Here is a 22,084-nt window from a genome sequence, read left to right on the forward strand (position 1 = left end):
AAAAAGGAAAGAGAGTGTTTGGTTGTGGTAGTACACACCTTTAATCCCAACACTTGGGAGGCCTAGGGAGATTGACTTCTGTGACTTCAAGGTGTGGTAGCACACACCTTTAATCCCAATGCCTGGGAGGCAGAGACAGGCAGATCTCTGAGAGTTCAAGGACAGCCTTGTCTACACAGTTATTCCAGGACAAAGATATACAGAGAATATAAAATAAAAGTAAAAATAAATGAAATAGAGGTTAAAGTAAAACCGCACAAAGATGGAAAATACACAGAGAATCTTGATACTGTATGCTATTGTGCTCTTTGAATTGTTTTAATGGTGAGGAAAGAGCAACATCTGCTAAAAGATATTTGTTTATAAATGCTGCTGAACTAATCCAAGATAGATATTTTGAAAATACCTTGACCTCAGAATTTGGATCTAAGGATATGATACTTTGGAAAAGAGATTCTTCTTTTCTTTTCACAGGATTAGACCATATGGATTGCTTCTATTCTAATATGGCATAATAGACCACGCCCTTCTGAAAGGTTGCTGTGAACACCTTCAGAAAATTAATTATCTGCAAACTGAGACAAATCTAGCACACAGGTTATACCCTCAAAGACCTGATTAACAGCGCCCCTATACAGCAGGAAGCAGTTCGGAGAGAAATAACTACGTCCATATTCCCAAATATTGTTTATAAATGTTCTTTTACATATAAAGGGTGATATAATATAGATATAAATAATTTGGATTGAAATGAATCTTGCTTTACTGATACTAATTTAAGGTCAATTTTGTTATGTGTGTATATATTTCTGATAATGATTAAGGTATTGTGATTGTGTAGTTTATTTAAAAATGTAATGTATATAGGTTATTAATAGATATTCATCTATAATAGTCAAGTTTGTAGTCATGTTAGATTTTTTAGATGTGCATAGGTATATTTTAGATAGGCATTCTTCATATCTTTCAAAGACTGCAGCATATGGCATTTAAAATATTTTAATAACTTAGGGTTTTGCATGGCAATGAGACACATCTGCTCCTGGCAACATCAGCTGCTTCAAGAGGAAAATGGGCATCGAAGAGGCTCCTTATGGAGTTTGATAGCCATTTGGGCAAGAAACTGCTCTTGCCTGGACTACTGCATAAACTGGACACAGAAAATCCTCAGAGAGAGGACTGCTGAACTTGCCTAAAGGTGAGATGATCATTCGGAGTTCCTGATTCATGAAAGAGTCTGTGAGACATTCTGCAGGACACAGCAGATAGTGACTGAACTGCCTTTGAAATTTCCTGCTTCATTGAAATGTCTGCTGGAAACTATGGCACTGTAGGCCGAAGATGGATGCCCCAACTGTACAGAGAAACTTTGGGTGACTGTCCAGGAAGTGAGATGTCTCTGTGATTTCTAGAGTTTTCTAAGTTGCTTATTTCTCACCGTCCAGCTAATATTGTATCTTTCTGGAGTCTTTCATGGAGTTGAAGAATAGTTATAGTTTTCCTTAGTTATGATAAAGATAAAATATATGTAAATATTGTAATTCTTAATTGTAACTGTTTTGTTATATGTAATTTTACCATGTTAAAGTGAAAGCCTTTCCTACTTGTTTAAACAGATAAAGGGGAAATGATGGAGGAAGGTCATTGATTAATAGAGGATCTTCCTTGGCCCCATTTGAGGCCAGCTGTGGCCGGCAGCTCCTTGAATCATCTCCAAATACATAATATGAGCCTACCTGTGGAGAAAGTCTGAAGTTAATGTCTTTATTCTTCAAAAACATGAGAAAACATCATACTGTAGTGAAACTCTATAAACTAATTCAGTGTCATATTGTTTTTGCTTCATATGAGGGTAAGACTTTGTGTGTAATCAATCTGATAAAGCTTGTGCATATTATCATAATGTTTTGGACCTGAGGAAAAAGCTAGGGGCTCATTTTAAATTATTCTTTAAGATCTTAAGCCACTTACAGTCAGTTAACCAAAAGCAGCTATTGTGTAGAGAAAAATTTGATACTGTCCACAATCTGTTTAAGCATCATGATACCTCTATTTATTCTATTTTAAACCAGGATTGTATTTCATAAAACCTTTTATGAAGTATTATGGGTTACAGCAAGGGTATTCTAACATTGGGCCTGAAACCAGAGCCAAAGAAAAGCACCTTATCACTGAATCTAGAACTAGGTAAAAAAAATGTCCCTGAAGACAGCCAAAACATTAAAAAACGGCCTGTGAAAGAAACCCAATTTGGCTCTCAAACCAGAACCATAAAATCATAAAATTCAATGATGTTTTTAAGCCCAAAGGATACCATTAACTGAAATACGAGAGGCTTGAAGAGTCAAATCTCTCATACGTTTACTTGTATGTTTTGTTAAAAGTTCCCTTAGAAGTTGGGGTATAATTATGGTTATCAGAAGATTGGGAATGGTCATCAGGAAGGTAGATAGAAGGTGGTTACAAGGAATATTTTTTGAAAAAGTTGGCTAGAATTAATATATTATGGAAATATCACCATTAACCATAGCCAGAAATAATATAAAATATTATGAAATAACTTACTAAAGAAGTGAAAGTACTGTAGGAAATGAACATTAAAACTTTGAAGAAAAAAACTGAAGAAGACACCAGAGAATGGGTAGATGTCCCTTGCCCCTGTTAGGTAGAAATCAAGATAGTATAAATGAAAACCTTTCCAAAAACAATCTACAGGTTCAATGCCATTCCCATGTAAACATCAGAAAAATTCTTCACAGACCTCAAAATAAAAATACTCAACTTCATATAGTAAGGCAAAAAAAATGCAGGATATGCAAAACAACTGTATGCAAAAAATAATTTCTGGAGTCATCACATTCCCTGACTTAAATCTACTACAGAGCTACAGTACTGAAAAGAGCCTGGTATTGGCACAAAAACAGACAGGAAGACCACTGGAACTGATTCTAAGAATCGGATATCAATCCACTCACCTACTACACCTGAATTTTGTCAAAGAACCAAAACAATATATGATGGAAAAAGAAAGCATATTCAACATGATGCTGGCATAACTGAATATCAATGTGGGGAAGAATGAAAGTAGATCCACATCTATCATCATGAATAAAACTCAAGTCCAAATGGATCAAAGACCATAGCAGAAAGCCAAACACACTAAGCCACATAAAAGACATAGGAAGTATACTTGAACACACTGGCAAAAGAGACCACTTTCAAATTATAACCCCAGCAGCACAGACACTGAGAGAAATAATTAATAAATGAGACCTTTTGAAACAAAAGTTTCTGTGAACCAAAGACATGATCAGAAATACAAAAAAGGCAGCCTATAGTATGGGAAAAGATCTTCACCTACCCCACATTGGACAGAGGACTGATCTTTAAAACATATAAAGAAATAAAAGAAATCGTCATCAAAAGAATAAATTATCCAATATTAAATGGAGTACAGACATAAACAACTTTCAACTTATAAATCTAAAATTACTGAGAGACACTTAGTGATATTTCCAAACTCCTTAGCGATTAGAGAAATGAAAATCAGAACAACTCTAAAATTCCCTCATATCTGTAATAATAGCCAAAATCAAAAACATTGGTGACAACTTAATGTGGAGATGGATGTGGGGTTAAGGGAACACTCCTCCATTGCTGATGGGGGTGCAAACTGAGTCAGCCACTTTGATATGGTGTTTTCTCAGAAAATTCAAAAGCCAACTGCCTGGTTGTGAGGCATGCCTTTAATCCCTGCACTTGGGAGGCAGAGACAGACCCCTCTGACTTCAAGGCCAGCCCGGTCTACAAGAGCTAGTTCCAGGACAGGCTCCAAATCTACAGAGAAACCGTGTCTTGGAAAACCAAAAATTATAAAGTAAGAAAATTAGGAAACAACCTATCTTAAAACCCAGCAATACCACTTTTGATATGTACCTAATGGATACTCAGGCATACTACAAGGACTAGTGGTCAACTATGTTCACAGCAATATTATTTGTTCACAGCCAGAACCTAAAAACATCCCTTCCACTGAAGAATGGACAAAGAAATTAACATGGATATAGACAATTACATCTTCAAATTTATGGGCAAATTTTTGGATATAGAAAAGATAAGAGTGAGTTAACCCAGACCCAGAGAGAAAAATATAAATGTACTCACTCCTAAGTGGCGTTTAAATATAAAACAGAGGGCTGCAGGGATGGCTCAGTGGTTAAGAGCATTGCCTGCTCTTCCAAAGGTCCTGAGTTCAATTCCCGGCAACCACATGGTGGCTCACAACCATCTGTAATGAGGTCTGATGCCCTCTTCTGGCCTGCAGACATACAGACAGAATATTGTATACATAATAAATAAATATTTTTTAAAAAATAAATAAATGAATATAAAACAGAGGACAACCAGTCTACAATTCTCAAAGAACATATACAACAAAATGGAAACAAAGAGATATACATAAATCTATTCTATATAGACCTAGACAAAGACAAGATCTTAGTAAATTGGGAACGTGTGGATCATGGGAAAGGGAAAGGGGACTGGAAGGGAGAGTAGTTGAATAAAAGATAGTTAAAAAATCCTTGGCAAACAGCAGTTCATGGGTGAATTATACAAATTACAAAATGAATAGCTGAAATATGCTTAATTTTGTAGCTGAATAAAATAATTCCTCTTTCCAAGGCAAACTGATTTGTGACATTTAAGTAAAAGCAATCCACACATATTTTCCAAAAGAAAATTGAAGGTGTATACCATATCTCCCCATGTTTCCAAACCTATGATCACACACACATGAGAGAGAGAAGTGTTTGATTTTACTTAATATAGCTGCATTCATTCTAAATTCACCATTAAACACTGAGTTCATGTTTTAATTATGAATTTTGATGGTTGTACAAGTCAGAGTGACAGACCCTGAACTATGTGAGTACTAATTGAATCTTTAACTTTTGAAAATACCAAGTTAGAGTGTAAGAATATCTTGGGCTTTTATAGGTCAGTTGAGCACCTACTGGGCAATGGATCTTTTTTTTTAAAAAAAAATATTTTTATGGTATATTTAAGTTTATTTTTATGTGTGAAGGTGTCAGATCCCCTGCAACTGGATCTTCAGACAGTTGTGAGCTACCATGTGGGTGCTGGGAATTGAACCCAGGTCCTCTGGAAGAGCAGTCAGTGCTCTTAACCACTGAGCCATATCTCCAGCCCCAGGGCAATGGATGTTGTATCCAATGAATCTAGCAGCCAGAATCAAGAGCTGAATTGAAGAAAGTGACCACACAGTTTACAGATTGATTTATAATGTACGAGACCATGCCCAAGTGGAGTGGTATCTTACAGGCTATTGACTGAAGAAGCTCTCCCAGCACCTAACCCTTTTGCTTAAATAAGAAATTCCAAACTTGGCAGGGTGGTGGTGGCGCACGCCTTTAATCCCAGAACTTGGGAGGCAGAGGCAGGCGGACCTCTGTGAGTTCAAGGTCAGCCTGGTCTACAAGAGCTAGTTCCAGGACAGGCTCCAAAACCACAGAGAAACCCTGTCTCAAAAAACCAAAAAAAGAAAAAAAGAAATTCCCAACTCAATACAAAACTATGTATACAAGAAACAGATGTCAAATATAAAGTTAGAGTTATAAGCATAATCAATATTAAGGAAGGAATATATACTAATGTTTTGATAAGCATTCTATCCTAAGGAATTCGTGTCTTGTAGAAATGGCTTGGCTAGATCACAAGAGGATGATTAGTAAGTATGTTTATCTTATCTTCAGCCCCATCAAAGGCCTGAGAAGAGCATTATTATTACTTGAGTAGGCAGGTAGTGAAGTCCAGCAGCCCGCAAAAAGTGTAGTAGATGACAGAGTCAACTGACTGCCTGAGCAATCAACTAAAGTTTCATTAAAATGTTGAAGATTAAGACTTCATATCAGAATATAAAAAATTTTTAATCAGCTATGCAGTAAAGCAGGAAAATGATATCAAAATATAAACCATGTATAAGTATCTTGATCAGAGGTAGAATTATATAATGCAATATGATAAATATCTCATAAAATTGTGTCAATAAACAAAATGTTTTAAACAGGTAGAATCATGCATAGATACAATCTGACAAAATAACTTTGCATAGGTGTTACAAACACTCTAAACAAAAATAGAAATATTCTATCTGATAAGTATAATTTGAATTTGTATCAAAGAAAAGTCTATACCAATGTAAATTATCCAAAAATAATAGTTCACAAGTATTCCTTCTATTACAAACTATTATTAGTAGTGTGAGTAAGTAATCTTCCTATTATCCCATTCAATTTTCCATCTTTTTTTGAGATCTCTGGGTATACATAATTTCACCCAACCCTATATGAGTAATAATCAACTCTTAAATGTTGTCCCTGACCATGAAAACAACCTTTGTTGGGAGAGGGGATGGCATCTTCTGGAATTGCTTCCAGATGTTCTTTCTATGGGATATTATAAAAGTAAAATGATTTCTAAGTATTTGATAGGGTTGTTCTGAAGTTCTAATTTGGAATTGTGGCCAGAACATTGTAAGAAGGTGCACCATATCTGCAGCTTGTACCCATAAGTCGGTCTCATAGTGCTATTAGCATCATGCTTTCATATCAATCAGGTAGAGACATTGTGGAGCTCCAATGTCTTCTTCTTGGAAGCTGTTCATTGTTGAAAATGTAAATATTATTCATGTAGACATATTTTTAGTGAAATATAAGATATAGACAAAATGGGCATGAAGGAAAGTAAAATGTTCCTTTAAAATCTATCTTCTTTCTGTCCCATAGCAGAAGGCTGTTGATATGAGACAGAAGTTTAGAGTTATTCTTTTAACGTTCTGCTTGGATTTAGAGAAGGATTGACACTGTCTAATTCTAAAACCATTCCTGATTCTGAAGTAGAGATGTAAATACAAAGGAGATATCTAAAGCTGTAGCCCATACAAAGCACCTAACAGATTATCTCTCTGGGGTTGGGCTCACTCACAGGCTTATAGGTCAGTAGCTGCCCCCTTCCTGAGACAGAAATCATGTGGTGTGTGCAAACAGAACCAGAAGAGACAGATCAACTACAAGTGTAGGAAAAATGAAAATATTCCAGATAGTGAGAACAGTGCAAGCCATGGCTTAGAGGCTGCAGCAAATCCCTTCCCACTCCCCAATCTACCTCCTCCCTCCCTCTCCCTGCTTGAGAGAGGGCAGGGAACCCCGTCGTGTGGGAAGTCCAAGCCCCCCCCCCCCCCCCCCCGACATCCAGGCCTAGGGAGCTGTGCATCCAAATAGACTAGGGTCCCAAAAAGCCAGAACATGCCATAAAACAAGTCCCAGTGCCTTTAACAATGGCTTCTCAGTCAGCCCCCATTGTCAGCCACATTCAGAGAGTCCGGTTTGATCACGTGCTCATTCATACCCGGTCCACATGGATTTGGTGAGCTCCCATTAGAACGGGTTCAGTGGGTGGACCAAACCCTCGCAGTCCTGACTTCTTTGCTCATGTTCTCCCTCCTTCTGCCCTTCAACTGGACCTTGGGAGCTCAGTCCGTTGTTCTGATGAGGGTCTCTGTCTCTATCTCCATCCATCGTGGCCGAAGGAAGATTCTATGGTGATATTCGAGATCAGTGTGATAGTCTGATCTCACATCAGTGTGATAGTGGGGCAAGGACAGTTCAGGCACCTTTGCCTCTGCTGTCCAAGGACCTAGCTGGGGACATCCCCATGAACACCTGGGATCTCCTCTAGAGGCAAGTCTCTTGCCAACCCTAAAATGCATTCCTTAATGTAGTTATCTTCTTCCCTGCTCCTATATGGGCCCTTCCTCCATCTCCATCCTCCCCCTCCCCCAAGCTCTTGCCAGTCCTTCCCTTCTCCCTTCTCTCTTCCCCTTTCCCCTTCTGCCAACTTCACCCCCACCCCTACCCCCAGCCCCATGCTCACAACTGTTGCCTGGAAATCTTTTTTGCTTCCAATTTCCAGGATGAATTATATGTGTTTTTCTTTGGGTTCACCTTGTTATTTGGCTTCTCTAGGCTTGTGAACTATAGGCTTAGTATCCTTTGTTTATGGCTAGAGTCCACAAATGAGTGAGTACGTACCAAATTCATGTTTTTGGGTCTGGGTTATCTCACTCAGGATAGTGTTTTCTATTTCCATCCATTTGCATGCAAAATTCAAGATGTCATTTTTTTTACCACTAAGTAGTACTCATATATATATATATATATATATATATATATATATATATATATATATATATATATATATATATTTCACATTTTATCCATTCTTCCATTGAGGGGCATCAAGGTTATTTCCAGGTTCTAGTTATTACAAACAGTGCTGCTATAAACATAGTCGAACAAATGCTTTTGTAGCATGATTGGGCATCTCTTGGATATATTCCCAAGAGTGGTATTGCTGGATCCTGAGGTAGGTTGATTCTGAATTTCCTGAGAAACCACCACACTGATTTCCAAAATGGTGTCACACGTTTGCATTCCCACCAGCAGTGGATGAGTGAGCATTCCCCTTACTCCACATCCTTTCAAGCAAAGGCTATCATTGATGTTTTTGATTTTAGCCATTCTGACAGGTGTAAGATAGTATCTCAAAGTTTTTTGATTTGCATTTCCATGATCACTAAGGAAGTTGAACATGACCTTAAGTGTCTTTTGGCCATTTGAACTTCTTCTGTTGAGAATTCTCTGTTCAATTCAGCTCCCCATTTTTAAATTGGGTTAATTAGAATTTTAGTGTCTAGGTTTTTTTTTTTTTGTTTTTTGGTTTTTCGAGACAGGATTTCTCTGTGGATTTGGAGCCTGTCCTGGAACTAGCTCTGTAGACCAGGCTGGTCTTGAACTCACAGAGATCCGGCTGCCTCTGCCTCCCGAGTGCTGGGATTAAAGGCATGCGCCACCATCGCCCTGCTAGTGTCTAGTTTCTTGCGTTCATTATATATTTTGGAGATCAGTCCTTTGTCTAATATGGGCTTGGTGAAATCTTCTCCCATTCAGTAGGATGCCTTTTTGTCTTAATGATAGTATCATCTGCTTTACAGAAGCTTCTCAGTTTCTGGCGGTGCCATTTATTCATTGTTGCTCTCATTGTCTGTGCTACTGGGGTTTCTAATATTTTTATGACCAAATGACATTTTTAGGAATGTATTTTTTTATTGAATTTTTTGAGTTCTACATTGCTCTTTACTCCCCTTTCTGTCTTTTCCCTACCCCCTTTAACACTCCCCCATTGTCCATATGCTGCCAATTTAGTCAGGAGATCCTGTCTTTCTCTATTTCCCATGTACATTATATCTATGTAAGTCCCTCCTAATGTCCTCATTGTTGTCTAAGTTCTCTGGGATTGTGGTTTGTAGGCTAGTTTTCTTTGCTTTATTTTTAAAAACCACCTATAAGTGAGTATATGTGTCAGTTTTCTTTCTGTGTCTTGGTTACCTCACTCAAAATAATATTTTCTAGCTATATCCATTTTCCTGCAATATTCAAGCTGTCATTTTTTTTGCTGTGTAGTACTCCATTGTATAAATGTACCACATTTTCCTTATCCATTCTTTGGTCAAAGAACATTTAGGTTGTTTCCAGGTTCTGGCTATGACAAACAAAGCTGCTATGAACATAGTTGAGCACATGTCCTTGTGCATTTTTGAGCATCCTTTGTTTATATACCCCAAAGTGGTATTATTGGGTCTTGAGGAAAGTTGTTTCCTACTTTTCTGTGAAATCGCAACACTGATATCCAAAGAGGTTGTACCCCTTGAATTCCCACCAGCAATGCAGAAGTGTTCCCTTTTCCCCACAATCTCTCCAGCATAAGTTGTGATCAGTGTTTCTGATCTTGGCCATTCTTACTGGTATAAGACAGAATCTCAGAGTTGTTTTGCAATTCTCTGATGACTAAAGATGTTGAACATTTCCTTAAGTGTCTTTCAGCCCTTTTAGATTCCTCTGTTGCGAGTTCTCTGTTTAGGTCTGTGCTCCATTTTTTAAAATTAGATTATTTGTTCTTTTGACGACCCATTTCTTGAGTTCTTTCTCTACTTTGGAGATCAGACCTCTGATGTGGGGTTAGTGATGATCTTTTCCCATTCTGTAGGCTGTTGTTTTGTCCTGTTGAGCATCTCCTTTGCTTTACAGAAGATTTTCAGTTTCAGGAGGTCTAATTTATTAATTGTTTCTTTCAGTGTCTGTGATGCTGGTGTTATATTTAGGAAGTGGTCTCCTGTGCCCTTGTGTTCATGTGTACTTCCCACTTTCTCTTCTATAAATTTCAATGAGGCTGGCTCCATGTTGAGGTCTTTGATCCATTTGGAGTTGAGTTTTGTGCATGGTGATAGGTATGGGTCTATTTTTATTCTTCTACACGTTGATATCCAGTCATTCCAGCATCATTTGTTAAATATGCTTTCTTTTTTCCATTTGATATTTTTTGCTTTGTCAGAAATCAGGTGTTCAAAGGTGTATGGATTAATATCTGGTTCTTTGGTTTGGTTCATTCATCTTCTGTCTGTTCTTTTGCCAATATCAGGCTGTTTTCAGTATTGTAGCTCTGTAGTAAAGTTTGAAGTCAGGAATTGTGATGCCTCCCCAAGTTCTTTTATTGCACAGGATTGTTTTGGCTATCCTGGGATATTTTCTTTTCCATGTGAAATTGAGTACCGTTCTTTCGAGGTCTGTGAAGAATTTTTCTGGGATTTTGATGGGCAGTGCATTGAATCTGTAGAGTGCTTTTGTAGTAAGATTGCCATTTTTACTATGTTTATTTTGCCTAGCATAAAGTATGGGAGATCTTTCCACTTTCTGTTTTCTTCTTAATTTCTTTCTTCAAAGATTCAAAGTTCTTGTTATACAAGTCTTCCACTTGTTTGGTTAGAGTTACTTCGAAATATTTTATTCTACTCTTGGTTATTGTGAAGGGTGTTGTTTCTCTGATTTCTTTTCCAGCCCTTTTATTATCTTTGTATAGGAGGGATATTGTTTTTTTTTTTCTGATCCGTGATCATGCTACATTGCTGAAAATGTTTATGAGTTGTAAAAGTTCCTTGGTAGAATTTTGGGATCGCTTATGTAAACTATCATGCCATCAACAAACAGTGAGCATTTGGCTTTTTCTTTTCTGATTTGTAGTCCCTTGATCTCCTTATGGTGTCTTATTGCCCTACCTAAAACCTCAAGAACTATATTGAATAGATATGAAGAGAGTGGACAATCTTGTCTTGTTCTTGATTTCAATGGTATTGCTGGGTGTTTCTCTACATTTAGTTTGATGTTGGCTGTTGGCTTGCTGAGTATTGCATTTATTATGTTTAGGTATATTCCTTATATCATGAAGGGATGTTGTATTTTATCTAATGCTTTTTCGTTATCTAATGAGATGATCATGTGGTTTTTATTTTTCAGTTCGTTTATATGGTGGATTATGCTGAGAGATTTTTGTATGTTGAACCATTCTTGCATCTCTTGGATGTAGCCAACTTGATCATGGTGGATGAATGATCTGATGTGTTCTTGGACTTGATTTGCCAGTTTTTTTGTTTTTTTTTTATTTGTATTTTTGGATCAATGTTCACGAGTGAGATTGGTCTGTAATTTTCTTTATAATGTCTTTCTGTGGTTTGAGTGTCAGGGTAATTGTAGCCTCAAAAAAGGGGTTTGGCATTGTTGCTTCTGTTTCTATTATGTGAAATAACTCAAGGAGTATTGGTATTAGTTCTTCTGTGAAAGTCTTGTAGAATTCTGAGCTGAAACCATCTGGTCCTGGGCTTTTTTTGGTTGGGAGTCTTTTGATGGCTGTTTCTATTTATTCAGCAGTTATAGGTGTGTTAAATTTGTTTATCTGGTCTTGATTTAATTTTGGTAAGTGATATTTATCCAGAAAGTTGTCCGTTCATTTAAGTTTTCCAATTTTGTGGAGTTTTCAAAATATGACCTGATGATTCTCTGTATTTCCTCCATGTCTGTTGTTCTGCCCCCCTTTTCATTTCTGATTTTGTTCATTTGCATATTTTCTCTCTGCCTTTTGGTTAATTTGGATAAAGTTTTGTCTATTTTGCTGATTTTCTATAAGAACCTACTCTTTGTTTCAGTGATTCTTTGTATTGTTTTTTCTGTTTCTATTTTGTTTATTTCAGCTCTTAATTTGATTTTTCCTGCTGTCTTAATTTCTTAGGTGAGTTTACTACTTTTTGTTCAAAAGTTTTCAAAGGTTTTGTTAATTCACTAATGTGGGATTTTTCTGTCCTCTATATGTAGGCATTTAGTGCTATGAACTTTTCTCTTAACACTACTTTCATTGTGTCCCATAAATTTGGATATGTTGTGTGGTCATTTTCATTGAATTTTAGAAATTCTTTAATTTCTTCTTTTTTTTCTTCCTTGACCCATTGATGATTCTGGTTAGCATTGTTTAATTTCCATGTGTGTGGATTTGATGAAATTAGTATTGCTGTTGACTTCTAGTTTTTAACCATGATGATCTGATAAAGTACATAGGGGTATTCTGATTTTTTTTTGTATTTGTTGAGGTTTGTTTTGTTACTGAGTATGTGGTTGATTTTTGAGTAAGTTCCAGCAGGTATGGAGAAGAAAATATATTCTTTTCTGTTTAAAAGGAATATTCTATAAAAGTCTGTTAAGTACATTTGAGTCATAACATCTGTTAGATACCTTATTTCTCTGTTACTTTTTTGTCTGAATGACCTGTCCAGTGGTGAGAGGGGAACTTTGAAGTTTCCACTATTAGTATGTGGGGTTTTATGTATGTTTTAAGCTTTAGAAGTGTTTCTTTTACATATGAGCGTGGCCTTATATTTGGGACATTGATGTTCAGTAATGAGATTTCTCTTGATAGATTTTTCTTATGACTAATATGAAATGACCTTCTTGTCTCTTCTGATCAATTTTAGCTTGAAGTCTATCTTGTTAGATATTAGGATATCTACAGCCACTTGTTTCTTAGGTCAATTTGATTGAATACTTTTTCTAACCCTTTACTCTGAGACAATGTCTGTCTTTGAGGTTGAGATGTGTTTCTTTTATGCAGGAGGAGAATGGATTCTGAATTTGTATCCATTGTGTTTGCCTGTGTCTTTATATAGGTGTGTTGATTCCATTTATATTAAGAGTTATTAATGACCAGTGATTGCTATCTTCCATTAATTTAGTATTCATTGTTGGTGATGTTAATTCGTGCCTTTTTCCCTTCTTTTGGATTTACTGCTATGAGACCATCAATTTTCTGTGCTTTTGTTGGTTAACCTAACTTTCTTCAGTTTTCCTTTTAGTATTTTGTGTATGGCTGAGTTTGTGGCTAGGTACTGGTTAAATCTAGTTTTGTCCTGGAATATCTTGTTTTGTCCTTCTATGGTTATTGAAAGTTTTACTGGGTATAGTAGTCTGGGCTGGCATCTGTGGTCTCTTAATGTCTGCATAAATCTTGACAGTGACCTTCTGGCTTTTATTGTTTTCAATGAGAAGTCAGGTGTAATTCTGATAGGTCTGCCTTAAGTGGTACATGGCCTTTTTCCTTTACAGCTCTTTTTTTTTTTTAAAAAAAACTATTTATTTATTATGTATACAATATTCTGCCTGTATGCCTGAAGGCCAGAAGAGGGTGCCAGACCTCTTTACAGATGGTTGTGAGCCACCATGTATTTGGTGGGAATTGAACTCAGGACCTTTGGAAGAGCAGGCCATGCTCTTAACCACTGAGCCATCTCTCCACCCCCCTCCTTTACAGCTCTTAATATTCTTTCTTTACTCTGTATGTTTAGTGTTTTGATTATTATGTGGTGAGAGGACCCAAAAAGATGAATATGGTATGTACTACCTCATTAGTGGATTCTAGTCATGAACAAAGGTCATTGAGCCTATAGTTCATGATCCTAGAGAAGCTAAATAACACGGTGAACCCAAAGAAAAACATATAGATTTTCCTAATAATTGGAAGCAGACAAGATCACGAGGCAAAAGTTGGGAGCATGGGGAAGGGGTTGGAGTTGAGGGATGGGGAGAGGGGAAGAAAGAAGGGAAAAGGGGAGTATGGAGAGATTTTGGGGGACTGGGAGGGTTTAGATGGAGGAAGGGTGGATATGGGATCAGGGAAGAAGATATCTTAATTAAGGGAGCCATTTTAGGGTTGGCAAGAGACTTGGCTCTAGAGGGCTTCCCAGGTGTCCAAGGGAATGTCCGTAGCTATGTCCTTGATTAGTAGAGGAAAGGGTGCCTGAACTGGCCTTGTCCTATAGCCACACTGATGAATATCTTGAATATCATCATAGAACCTTCATCGGGTGATGGATGGAGATAGAGACAGAGACCCACATTGGAGCACTGGACTGAGCCGCCAAAGCACAGATGAAGAGCAGAAGGAGGGAGAATATAAGAAAGGAAGGCAGGACCATGAGGGGTGCGTCCACCCACGGAGACTCTGGAACCGATCAAGTGGGAGCTCACCAAGGCCAGCTGGACTGGGTCTGGACAAGCATGTTATCAAACCAGACTCTCTGGATGTGGCTGACAATGACGGTGGATTGAGAAGCCAATGATGACACTGGATTTTGATTCTACTGCATGTACTGGCTTTTTGTGAGCCTAGTCTATTTGGATGCACACCTTCCTAGAATGGAGAGGGGGGCCTTGGTCTTCCCACAAGAAAGGGCATCCTGACTTCTCTTAGGACTGGAGAGAGAGGGGGAGAGGGAATGGGAGGGAAATGGAAGGATGGGAGGCGGTAGAAAATTTAAATCAATCAATCAATAAATATAAAAAAATAAAAAATACAACGCTCTATCAATCTTTAAAAAAAACAAAACACAACAAAATTTAGTTAATTACTTAAGAACAGCACATCCCCATACAGGTTTGTTTTGGGCAGACCATCAAGGAACATAGAGCTTGCAGACAGCAGTGAGCCATGAGATTACAGAACAAAGCTTGTGTCAGGCATTTGCTGATCTAAAATGCAAGCTGGAGAAGCCCCTCCTCCCAGAGTCAGAGCTCAGCCTAATCAGAGTAGGGTTGGCAGAAGCCAGAGAAGCTGGAAGCTGCAGAGGAGTTTCAGCCAAAAGCCACAAGCAGCAGTAAGTCAGCCACTTAGTAGGAAGGACTAAGCCACTTGGGAATAGGAGGAAGGAAATTGTGAAGTTGTCTTCTAGGAGGCCAACACAATGGTGTGCAGCTGTGTGCCAGAGGGGAGGTGGTTAAGTTGCAGAGAAGTAGTTCAGCTGTGTGTGGTGGGAGAAGGCTGCAGGAGAGACCCAGCAATAGTGAGGATTCCGGCCATATGGTCACCAATTTGTTGTTGTACAAAGAGTTCCTAAATAGTCCAGAATAGAGATAACAAAGGTTTACTCATCTGGAAATAAACTAACAGAAAGAATACTAGTCCAGAGCCTTCTGTGAGCAATGGGAATGGGAACCAAATCCAACAGCCAAGAGGCTTTGTCTGTATTTATCGTACATGAGATGATGCCCAAGGTGGGCAGGTATCTTAAAGGCTATTGACTGCAGGAGTTCCCCAGCACAGGCTACCTGTGTTCCACATATTTTTTTGCAGTACAGTAGACGGCGGTAGCATCTCTACCCATCCAAGAAATCTCCTGAAGCCCACAGTCTTCCCTCTTCCTCACCCTTTTCTAGGATGGCAAATAGTATAGGTAAATCCCATATTCTATCCCACATATGTCCTTCTCCCAACTATTTTATTCATCCCTGTCAATATTTCATACTTTTATTTTTGACCCTCTCTCTCTATCTTCCCACATGGCTGAGCTTGCATCACCATCTCCATCACTTACACCCTCATGGAGCCCATCTGTTTGGAACAAGGTGTCCCCTGCCTTCTTAAAAAGAATACCATCATTTTTTTGGTTCAAGGTCATATTTATTTAGAAATATCTAACGTTACTAAAAAGGTGAAAAGAAGAGTAGTTATCTGTAACCACATTGCCCTGAAAGGAAGCAAGTATTAGTATCTCACCACAATTTTCCAGAATTTTCTAGACCTAAACATATATCCATAGGACAATAATTAAAAAAAAAAATAAGATTCTTCAGAAGTTAATGCAATATTTTATGCTCTGCATATTTCCCCTCCCATTGATTACATCATGATAATTTCCTATAATCCAATATTTCTTTAAAAATGTTTTCTATCTTTTGCATTTCACCATTTTACTCCACAGAAATTTATTTAAACATTTCTGTTCTACTTGAGCATCAAGTTTGCAATTTTTTTCTAACTTGGATTAATGTATTTTGTCCTGTAAGTAGAATTTGTACATATTAATCATAACTGTACCAGATTTTTCTTTTTTTTTTTTTTTTTGGTTTTTCAGGACAGGGTTTCTCTGTAGCTTTGGACTCTGTCCTGGAATAGCTCTTGTAGCCCAGGCTGTTCTCGAACTCACAGACATCTGCCTTCCTCTGCCTCTCAAGTGCTGCATATTTTTCTTTTATTCTTGTGTGAGTGAATGTGCACCTGCGCGTGTATGTGCGTGTGAATGTGTCTCATGTTTCCCTGGCTGATCTTAAGCTTGCTTTGTGTTTGAGGAGTGCCTTTAACTTCTGATCTCCCTGTTTCTGTCTCCTAAGTGCTAGGATTATAGGTAGGCACCACCATGATATAGCTGTGCCCTTCAATTTTTCTTAAACTAGATTCCTAGTGCTGCCAGTGATGGATTAACCGATCTGATGTTTAAGGACCCTGTTTTCCAATTACTGTGTAAGAGGTTCATATTGATTTATTACCCCTCCAACTCTTTATTTAACAATATGCACAAGATCAAGAAAAGCTGATACACTAAGTTTTTAAGGGAAGATAATATCCTGTCAGAGATTGAATTAAAAGTAGCCTAGCCAGACTGATGCCAGCCCTGACTCATGCATGCTCAGAAGATGTCTCTGAGCCCTGGTAACTTCCCTTTCACCTCTGTATCAACTTCAGTGGCAGATCCAGTCCAGAATTGCTACAAATGCCTTGGGAAGAGCCCTATTTAGGAACCACCACTTGGGTAATATTGAATCCTTGGTTACACTACAGGAAAATATTTCAGCAAAAGCCAAAGAGACATTGAGGGGGAAGTGTGTACACAGAAGATTAGGTACTAAATAGAGAGAGACACTGTGCTTAGGTGTCTTTACAAAAGATACAGAAATATTTGCCACATATCTTAAAGGATGTAATTCATAGCTGAGTATAGTGGCATAAGGCTTTAATACCACCGCTTGGTGGTGTCTTTCTCCTGTGGTGGCTACAAGGCTTCTCTTCTGATTATGCCTACTTTCTCTATATAGCTTTTCCAGTCTGGCTACATTCTGTTAAGTCATTGGCTGAAAGCAGCTTCTTTATTCATTAACCATCATAAGCAACACATATACAAAGGGACTTCCCATACCAAAGAGGCACACTGACCTAGTGAGTTCCAGACCAGGCAAAGCATAAGACCTTGTCTCAAAAAAGAATAAATAAAACAAATAATGTAATTTATAATGTAAGACTTTAAGACAATCCTGAAGCCATTTTTGACAATTCTGAATCCTCTCAGCCTCTGTGCCATAGTGCTTCCCCTCCTCCCCTGAGAACCAAGGACCTAACAGCTACACTCGCACGTAATCAGTTCCTGAACAATTACCCATATATGTAAGTTTTGGTTCGGTCCCTCGGCTTCCCGAATGCTGGGGGACTCTGTCATGACAGAATTAATAAAATCCTCATGCTTTTGCATTGGCTGTGGTATGTGAGATGGTCTCTGGGGGCGACTCCTTCTCGGTGTTTGGATGCTAGAGTCCAACGTTTGGTTCCCTGACCGGGAATCAAGTCGCTGCCAGACACACTCTAAACCCAGTTGGAGGTATAAAGCAATGAGCTCATTTTTATGTCTGTCTGTTTGTGTATTGTGTTTCTGTTTCTGTGTAATTGTGAATTAGTACCTTGAGCATTGTACCTGCGCAGGGCTAGTATTTGAAGGGGACCAGGCTTTGGGACAGACGTGTCCGGGAACATTCCCTGGCCCAGCTGTGGAGGACGCTTCACTGGCAATTTGTGAAACTAGGAGCGACCAGGTCATCTTAGTTTCTAGGGAGTGTGGCCCTTATCGCCCACTCCCTTCCAGGTTAATATCAGTTTGTTGCCGCGCTGCTTCTGATTTTGAGTCTATGTCTGTCTTTTTGTTCTTGTGTTTTTTCAGTTCTCCACCAGAGTGGTGGTGAGAGCACTAACTTCTGGTTTTGAGTTTATGTCTGTCTCATTGTATTTTGTGTTTTTGTATGTCAGTTTGTCTTTGTTAAAATCCACCTGCAGGAATTCAGAACCTGGCACCGGGCCCCCTAGCCATCATCAGTTTCCCTGATTCCTAAAGCAGCCGCACCACTGGAAGAGGTGATGGCTGCCCCTCCCGAAGCCCTTTGTCTTCTCTCTTTCCTGTACTGGAGCAAAAGAAACCCAGAATCCAGGCACCTCTGGTTCTTCCTGATATCCAGCAGAACAGGACAGACTTCTTCCTCCTCCTCCCCCAGAGGAAGCACTTCGTTCCTGAGGAGCCCAGCTGGTCGGGCCCTAGCCCTGAAAACTTCAGTACTCAGCATCTATGCTGGGACAGGGGAAAGATGAAAATGACTTCCCAAGCATTTCCCCTTCGCTCAGTTGCAGGCCTGTAGTGCCCTGGTCTCCCTTATTTCTGTGCTGCATTCGCGGGGACAGTTTATGATCAACTAACTAAGCTTCCTGTGTGTTTCTGTGCTATGCCTGCCCCATCTGGTGGTTAGCTGCAGGGCATTCACTCCATTGTTAATATGGTAATTTCCCACCTGCCTGGGGGGAGATCCTTGTGCTGCAGTTAGGTAGATAAGGACTTCCCAAAGGCTGAATAAAGTGGTACTCAGCTGCTCACCTTTCGAATGACCCTGGTCTCTACGTGTCTTCTTTTCAACCTCCCGGCCCTTGCCCGACTCACATTCGGTACAGTGGCGCGCGAACTGTACCGAGGGTGTAACACCAAATCGGATGTTACAATTGGAGGCCCCGCTGGGATGATCATCGGCAACTAGACCCATCTGCGAGATCGAGAAGTAGAGATCCCTGAGAGGTCGCCCTCGGGAAGGCTGGCCAGCAGGTAAGAAATTGTGCCGCGAGGGTGAATTGGTTATGGGTGAAAGTTATTCTGTTCCATTGTTAAAGGGCCGGTTAACAGGCCAGTTGTTAGGTCTTTTGGAAAATAAAGGCACCGGTATTAAAGTTGAGAAAGCACAAGAGATTATTAAGACAGTTAGAGTTTAGTCCCTGGTTCCTACATCAGGGGGTTTTAATATTACTGATTGGGAGCAGGTAAAGGCTGATCTTCAAAATGCACTGAAAGAGCGAGGGCCACAAGAATTCCCCATGGCGATATTTTCACTAAGGCTCTTGGTCAGAGATGCTCTTCTCAGTGACGATGTTAAAGTGAAAGAGCAATTAGAGAGTGTAAACAAAACCCTTGAGGAGATTCGGGGAGTAGAATCTGTGAGTTCTATTAAGAGTTTTGAGGAACAGGAAGTTATAGGAACAGGAAGTAATAGAAAGGATATAGAAGAAGAAGAAGAAGAAATTTTAGAAAAGGAGATCGCACTGATAAAAAAGAAGTTAGAAAAAGAGGAAAGGAAGGAAGCAAACGGAGATGTCTCCATGAGACCTCCTCCGCAAAATCCTTGCACTACTGCTTCTGCCCCTATGGACTTAGAGGCAGAAACCCGAGAGATCCGGGACAGGTTAAATAATCTAAGTGGAGAGAAGCAGATTTATCCTGTTGTGGAAAACATTGATCAGCAGGGACAGAGGGCCAGGCAGCATAACCCTCTGGCCTTTAAGGATATTAAGCAGTTAAAAGAAACAGTTGTGGACTATGGAGTTCATGCTCCTTTCACTGTAGCTTTATTGGAATCCTTTGCAGAACTCAACCTTATACCCAGTGACTGGATGCAGCTTTGCAGGGCTTGTCTTTCAGGGGGAGATTACTTGTTATGGAGAGGTAAAATATAGGAAAATTGCAAAAAAGATGGCAGGCAAAAATGCTGAAGCAGGTTTCCCCCAGAATAACCTTGTACGAGGCACCTGAGGAAGTGCAGGACTAGATCTCTGTACCTCCGCCTGAGCACTATTGACCCCACAAATGGGTGTGTAGGCCTTGGGCACTGGAGTATTTGGACCTATCCCAGAGTGTTCAGTAGGTATAATTTTGGGTAGAAGTAGTTCTGCGCTCAAAGGAATCAAAATTTTACCAGGAATTATAGACTGTGATTATACTGGAGAATTTAAAAGTATGATTGAAGCTGGCATGGGAGTCCTTGTCATCCCTCAAGGAGCGAGAATAGCTCAATTAGTGCGTTTGCCCATGTTTCTCTCTACTAATCCTTTCTTTAAATAAGAACGAGGAGACAAGGGATTTGGCTTCACTGGATCCCCTGGAGCTTTTTGGGTTTCTAGTTTAGAGAACCGCCCCACCCTCACTTTAACAGTAAATGGGAAAAGGTTCCAAGGCCTTCCTGATACAGGGGCTGATTCTTCAGTGATTGCTAAAAAGCACTGGCCTGCAACCTGGCCTCTACAGCCAGCCTCAACGACCTTGCAGGGAGTAGGAACGGCCAGTTCTCCAGAGTGCAGTACTCAATATTTAGATTGGGAGGACGAAGAAGGCCATAAGGGCATTTTTAAACCATTTGTCCCAGAACACCTTCCTCTTAATTTGTGGGGAAGAGATGTTTTGCAAGCTATGGGAGCAGTTCTGCCCACTGAACCTGTGCAGCGTATGCTATCGAAGCAGGGCTTTGTCCCTGGTCAGGGTTTGGGCCAAAATCTGCAGGGGGATGTGCAGATTTTAGCAGACAAGAAAATAATACAACAGTCACCTGAACAGAGTGCAGGGTTAGGAAACTTTTCCTAGGGTCATTGCAGAGCAGCCAGAAAGCATTCCTATAAAATGGAAAACTGAAAAGCCTGTTTGGATAGAACAATGGCCCCTGAGTAAGGAGAAATTACAGGCTGCTTGTACTCTAGTCCAGGAACAGCTAGAAGCAGGACACATAGTGCCATCCACTTCTCCCAGGAATACCCCTATCTTTAGTATTAAGAAAAAGTCTGGTAAATGGAGGTTATTGCAAGATCTTAGAGCAGTAAATGATTGCATGGAAATTATGGGGGCAACTCAACCTGGGTTGCCTCAGCCTGTAGGTATTCCTGCAGGATATCATCTTTTAGTTATTGACCTGAAGGATTGTTTTTTCACCATTCCCTTGCATCCAAAAGACTCTGATAAATTTGCTTTCAGTGTACCATCTATAAATTTCAAAGAACCATACAAGCGCTACCAATGGGTAACATTGCCCCAGGGTATGGCCAATAGTTCTGTAATTTGCCAAATGTTTGTGGTACAGGTTATTGCCCCTATAAGGTATATTCTCAACTGTATATAAGTCATTATTTGGATGACATCCTATTAGCTGGACAGGACCCAGAAATAGTCCTTGAGACTTTTGCTGACTTGCAAGAATGCCTAGCACATGCTGGGTTAGTTATTGCTTCTGAAAAAGTACAACAACAGTTTCCATATCAATACTTGGGGCATCAGCTGTTGCAGACAGGAGTAAAACCACAGAAAGTTACTCTTCGCCTAGATAAACTACAAACTTTGAATTATTTTTAAAAGTTGCTTGGGGACCTGACTTGGGTCCGGCCCAGTCTGGGAATTCCTACTGGAGACTTAAAACCACTTTTTTGACATTCTGTAGGGGAATCCAGACCCAACCTCCTTTAGTGAGTTAACACCTCAAGCAAGGCAATGTATTACTTTAATTGAAGAAAAGCTTGCCTCTGCTAATATTAATTATATTGACTATAGTCAGCCACTGCTGTTGATAATTTCACCCTCCAAGCATAGTCCTACTGGAGTTTTTTTGGCAGCAAGGACACATCCTGTGGGTGCATGAACATGTGTCACCTGTAAAAATTGTTATCTCATATCCATCAGCTGTGCTACGTGTTATTCAGAAAGGATATAAGCTTAGTTTGCAAACTTTTGGAATTT

Source organism: Microtus pennsylvanicus, chromosome 22 (genome assembly GCF_037038515.1).
Source record: "Microtus pennsylvanicus isolate mMicPen1 chromosome 22, mMicPen1.hap1, whole genome shotgun sequence".
NCBI lineage: Eukaryota > Metazoa > Chordata > Mammalia > Rodentia > Cricetidae > Microtus > Microtus pennsylvanicus.